The sequence below is a fragment of the Rattus rattus genome, chromosome 2 (assembly GCF_011064425.1).
Source record: "Rattus rattus isolate New Zealand chromosome 2, Rrattus_CSIRO_v1, whole genome shotgun sequence".
Classification (NCBI taxonomy): domain Eukaryota; kingdom Metazoa; phylum Chordata; class Mammalia; order Rodentia; family Muridae; genus Rattus; species Rattus rattus.
The window spans coordinates 8,109,026-8,114,675 of NC_046155.1; positions in this window are offsets into that span (position 1 = coordinate 8,109,026).

Genomic DNA, 5,650 nt, shown 5'->3' on the forward strand with positions numbered 1-5,650 from the left:
GTTTACCATACATGCAACATGCCAGGCAAGCCTCTCAGCACACAATCATAGATATGCACAAGCTCTTATGTGGTTTGTGAAGTCCTTAAGGCTACCTTGGTCTTATGTTGTTGTCAGTTTTTTTTTCCTTGTTTATTATGTATATAGAGTTCTGCGGAATATATGCCCATATGCCAGAAGAGGGCACCAAAATCACATTACAGGTTGTTGTGAGCCACCATGTGATTGCTGGGAATTGAACTCAGGACCTCTATAAGAGCAGTGCTCTTAACCTCTGAGCCATCTCTTCAGCCCAAAAAGCAAGCTTTATTAAATATTAAATATTGACCAAGAGATGAACTACTATCAGAACCACTCCCTAGGATTTCCCAGCAGAATGGCTCTAAGACATGTGTTTCAGGTCAGTTTTATGAAGACAGACTTATAGGCTGCCCTATTTTCCCATGAGGATTTATTATTTTCCAAGAACTACAACTCCCAACATTCCAGGAAGTTACTTGGTCCCTGGGCAGGTGGAGTTTATAGGTTACATTTGGATACTTGTATGCTCTACTTATTATTCTCAGTGTAGCCATAATGAATTAAATCTTCTTTCTCTGCTTTTTGAACTATGACTGTCTCTTTAATTGGTGTGTTTAGGCCCATTGGTCAAGCCCAGCTTGCTGGAGCAAAGGCTCAATCTTTGGCCCTAAAAACTCCAGTTATGAGGAAGTAGAATGGAAGAATTAAATGGTTGTTTTGAAGTTGCATTCCTTGCAAGCATACAGAGAAACTGGAAACTTCTGGTTTCTTTTGTGCAAGACCATCTTCCTCTTCCTGCCACAGAGCTGGCCCAACTGGTGGTGCAAGTGAGGTCCCCACAGGCCCAATGTGAACACCAGCTGAGTGGGCCCATTGAGTATTTAACTTGATCTCTCAGGGTACAGCACAGGACTTTATCCTCTTCTAACTGGTATTTACTAGGAGGAAGAGGTGTGCCCAAGGACTGGGGCTGTAGGAAGCAGGGAAGCGATGTTAAAGAGGAAGGTGGGAGGGAGGGAGAGAGAACTAAGGACCTCTGATCACCATTGCTGCAGCCTGCATAGGTACTGTCTCTTCCCAGGCATCACCTTGAACTTGAGCCCCGGCTGCTAGATGATTTGATGGGATCTTACCACACAGGTCAACTCAGAGGTCATGTAAGGCATGAACAGTATCAGCAGATGAAAAGATTGCCCTGGTGGTGGGAAGGGATCCAGCCTTGAGAGCCCAAGAGGTTATCTACCTGTAAAAATGCCCAGGAGCCCCCATCCTGAGAAGAGGAATGAGAAGGCCTGACATAAAAGAAAGAAGGAAAGCCAGGGTTGGGCTGAGGATGTAATTCAGTTGGCAAGGCTTACGTAGCGTGCAAGATGCCTTGGGTTTGGATTTCTGAGGTCACCAAAACCTTGAGGACCTGAGTTCAGATCCACAGCATCGGCTGGGTGAGGCATCTGTAGCTGTGGCAACCTGTAACTGCAGAACTCGGGGCTCACAGAGGTGGATCCCAAGGTCTCACTCCCCAGCCAACAGCTAAAGAAGTGAGCTCCAGTTATAATGAGAGAACTACCTCAGAAAATATGGTGGACGGGTCTGGGGATCTAGCTCAGTGGTAGAGTGCTGGATCGGTGTCTTAGGTTTCTCATTGCTCTGGTAAAACACCATGACCCAAGCCAACGCTGGGAAGAAAGTTCTCATTTGGAGTCCTGGTTACGACCCCTGATCAGGGTAGCTAAGTGTCTTAGTTCTGTGGCTGTGAAGAGATACCACAACCACGGCAACTCTTAAGAGTGGAAAACATCTAATTGGGGCTGGTTTACAGTTTCAGAGGTTTAGTCCATTATGGTCATGGTGGCATGCAGGCACACAGGTGCTGGAAATAGCTGAGCGCTCTACATCTGAATCCCACAGGCCGCAGGAAGTAACAGTGACACTTGAGCAGCTGAGACCTCAAAGCCCACCTCCTAGTGATGCACTTCCTCCAACAAAGCCACACCTCCTGTGAGAGCCCCTCCCTATGGACCTGTGGAGGCCATTTTTGTTCAAACCACCACACTAAGGCAAGGAACTAAAGAAGAAGCCACCACAGAGGAGTGCCGCTGAGCTCTTGCACTCAAGTATGTGCACACATATGCATCTCTGTTGCTCTCCATGCAGGGACCCATAGCAGGAAGATGAGGTTTCAAAGACCTTGTTTGGGAAGTTACAGAAAGTTTTTTTGTTTATTATATTGTATTATTTCATTTTGAGGCAGTTTCTAACTGCCACGTGGGTGCTGGAAACTGAACCCAGCTTCTCTAGAGGAGCAGCCAAGCTCTCTTAACCATTGAGCCATCTCTCCAGCCCTTCAGAAAGTTCTTGCTCAGGACCTGTAGGTGGATAGCTAGCAGGGCTCTCTGAGCTTTGGAACTCACCTTAGTTATTAGCCCATTGCACATGAAGGAATTAGCCTCCTATATGCGTAGTCCTAACCAAGTATCCAAGGGCCCTCCTTGAACTAGACCCCAAGTTTCTCCCCATCCCCTGCTACTCACCTTTACCTCAAACCTTGATGGAAGTCTTTAAGCAGCTGTGCTCCCCAAATACCACCCACACTGAGGTGTGCATTTAAGACCACTCAGTGTGTAAGGTGTCTCTCGACAGCACTTTGGGGAGCACTGATCCACAAAAGAAGGCTGGTTTTGGTTCTTTGGGGGGGGGGCAGGATAGCTCTATAAGCCCATGCTGGCCTCAAGCTTATGGCAATCCTCCTGCTTCAGTATTCCAAACGCTAACATTACAGACATGAGTCACCATGCCTGGCAAGGGACTCTGTGCTTTGTATGTTCAGAGTGGTACAGCTCTGCCATCACTCCTCTCCGCTCTGTGCCCTGTCGTCGTACGTACACACTGTCTCTTTGAATTCATGTCTTCTTGTGTGAGGACAAGTTCTCTGTGCTTTCTCTCAGGCACTTGACAGTTTTGCCTGTCAAGTTGCATCCAGTTCTCCTAGGGGAACTCTCACTTTCAGGACCAGGGGAGATCCTTTCTGCTTCTCCACACACACAGCATTTTCCCAGCATTCCCCCCTGCCAAGGGTCCCTTCGTGGGACTTGTAGTGCCACTTTGGCTAAGCAACACTGTCCCCAGGTAACATGGGCATCTTGTGCTGGGCCGTCCAGGTAGAAGGGACATCTCACCTTCTCCGCCATTCCTCCAAATATCTTGAGGAGCCAACTATTTTGTATCGTTTTCTAAGAAAGAAGGGAAAGCCCTTCTGGGTGGTGTGGGAAGGCCCGTGTTTTGAATGGCTTGAGTAGCCGCAGGCATCTATGGCCTGCTGTGGGTGGTTAGGAGGTTGGCAGACCACAAAGACATGCTTGTTCCCAAACAGAGATGGGTCTTGTTCATGGAAATATTTGCTGGTGGTGGCGCTAGGCACAGAGCAGTAGCCACAGCAGTCCCAATACACGAAGAGCTTATTGGCTAAGTAGCTTGGAAACCAACTCTGGGGTTGGGGATTTTAACTTCATTCTCCCTTCTTGTCTAGGGCAAATCTGCCCAATCTATGGGCGGAGCCTCTTCGGCTGGGTTCTCATAGGCAGTGCCGACTTTCCCCTCTCTCATACTGACCTGCTGGGTAGGGAATTGTGAGGTGTGTTACAGTTAAGAAAGTTGCATTTGAACCCCAGCTCGGGTGACCTGGCCTTTTGTGTCTCATTCTTGGTCTGGACCTGCACCTTCGAGCCTGGCTGAGATCACCCAGTGTTGAGGACAGTGCTTGGCGTTGTGTGGTTCTTGTTTGCTCGCTGTCATTTGCAGGCTATGGATAGTGATACTCAATAGAAAAGAGTGAATAGGGAAGGTCCCCGGCTGACTTGCCCTGAGGCTGCAATGCTTCTGCCTCCTCACCTGGTGCCTGCGACCAATCGGTGGTCCTCAGCGATTCTTCTGGAAAGGTTCTGGAGGTTCTAGCTCTGTTGGCAGAATGTTTCCCTCTATCCTCAGCAAGTCATAAAACCGGGTGCATGCCTATCATCCCAGCACTCGAGAGGCGGAGGCATTAGGAGTCCAAGGCCATCCTCAGCCACATCAGAAGCATGAGGTCAGCACGTGCTCTGTGAGGTTGGGCTCCACAGAATTTAAAAGGAGAGCCGTCTAGACCTTTAGGATCAGTTACTGCTGTAGAGGACCAGGGTTGGGGTTCCAGCACCCACAACTATCTATCACTCCAGTTCCAGAGAGTCTGATATCAGCCTTTGTGTGCACCGAGCACACGTGTGGTGTATGTGGTGTGCATGTAAACATGTGCAGGCAAACATTCATACGCATAAAAAACCAAGATAATTAAAAATTATTTAAAAGTAAAGAGTTTGACTTAAAAAAAAAAACAACTATGTAACCTTGGCTGGGCTGGAACTTGGTGTGTAGACCAACCTGACTTCCAATTCACATAGATCCTCCTCCTGCCTCTGTTTCTTGATTTCTGAGATTAAATGTGTACGCCACCACACCCAGCTCTCTACTTTTTTAAGAAGGGCCTAGAGGTGGGGAAAGGCCCTTAAAAGAAGTAGGGACAACTTCCAAGAACCCAGAGGCCTGAGCCAGATGTTAGGTGGGGCCTGAGAGAGCACATGAGAGTGAAGAGTTGGGAGCTCCTGGGGCAGGGGAAACTGCTTGGGCTTAGAGGTCTGGAGCCTCCTCAGCTATGTGGAAGCAACAGCATGCATAAGAGGATGGGGAAGGGCTAGTAGGGTTAGATGAAGAAGCAGATACAGGTTCTTGAGACCCCCTTAAGGGTGGCGCCAACCATCTTGGAGATAAGACTGCTGGAAAGACTGGGTCCCCTGGGGGCTCATCTGAGCTGAGAGGCTGGAGCCCCTGAGACCTGAGGACTAATCTGGCAGGGTGGTAGATTAACTGAAGAGCATAGCCTCTGCCCTCAGTCTCTGCACAGTACACGGAGGATCCAGACGATCCTGGCCAGCATTTGATCCACTAGCAATGTGGGATGCAGGACAGTCCCCACGCTAGATACAAGGTATCTAACAGTCACCCAAAGATGCACAAAGAGCGACCAGCAGATGGCACCAAAGGCTTGTGCCAAAGGAGAGTCTCTGGCCAGTCAGGCAGGTACACTTGAAGATCAGATACCCCAAGTATCTCTGGAACTTGTCGGTGAGGTCTTTCAGGCCCCAGCTCTCTTTCTGACACCTCCTTCCCTCCCTCATCGTGGAACAGCCTTTTAAATTGTGCACCTACCTCCCTCTGATTCATGCTCCTGGGCCTGCTGAACTCTGCTTCTACTAAGAATGGGCTCCTTGAAAGCCTGCTGGTTGGAAGGCTTTGGGCTGGGTAGACACCCTCTGCAGTCCCTCCCAGAAATGTCCATAGGGCCATCTTGGATGGGTGTGGAGGCGAGAGGTGTCCCCTGGCATGGCCCAAGCACTACCTGTGGATGGGTTATTCTCTACTGGACAGCTCTTCGAAGGACGTGACCAGGCTTGGTGACATACATGTGGGATGCCAGGAGGCTTAGGCAGGATGATTCAGAGTTCAAGGCCAATGCTCTATCCCAGGAGAAGAGGAGGAGGAGGAGGAAGAGGCAGTTTGGGGATTGGGGTCAGAACACTTCTACTCCAAGAAACAGATA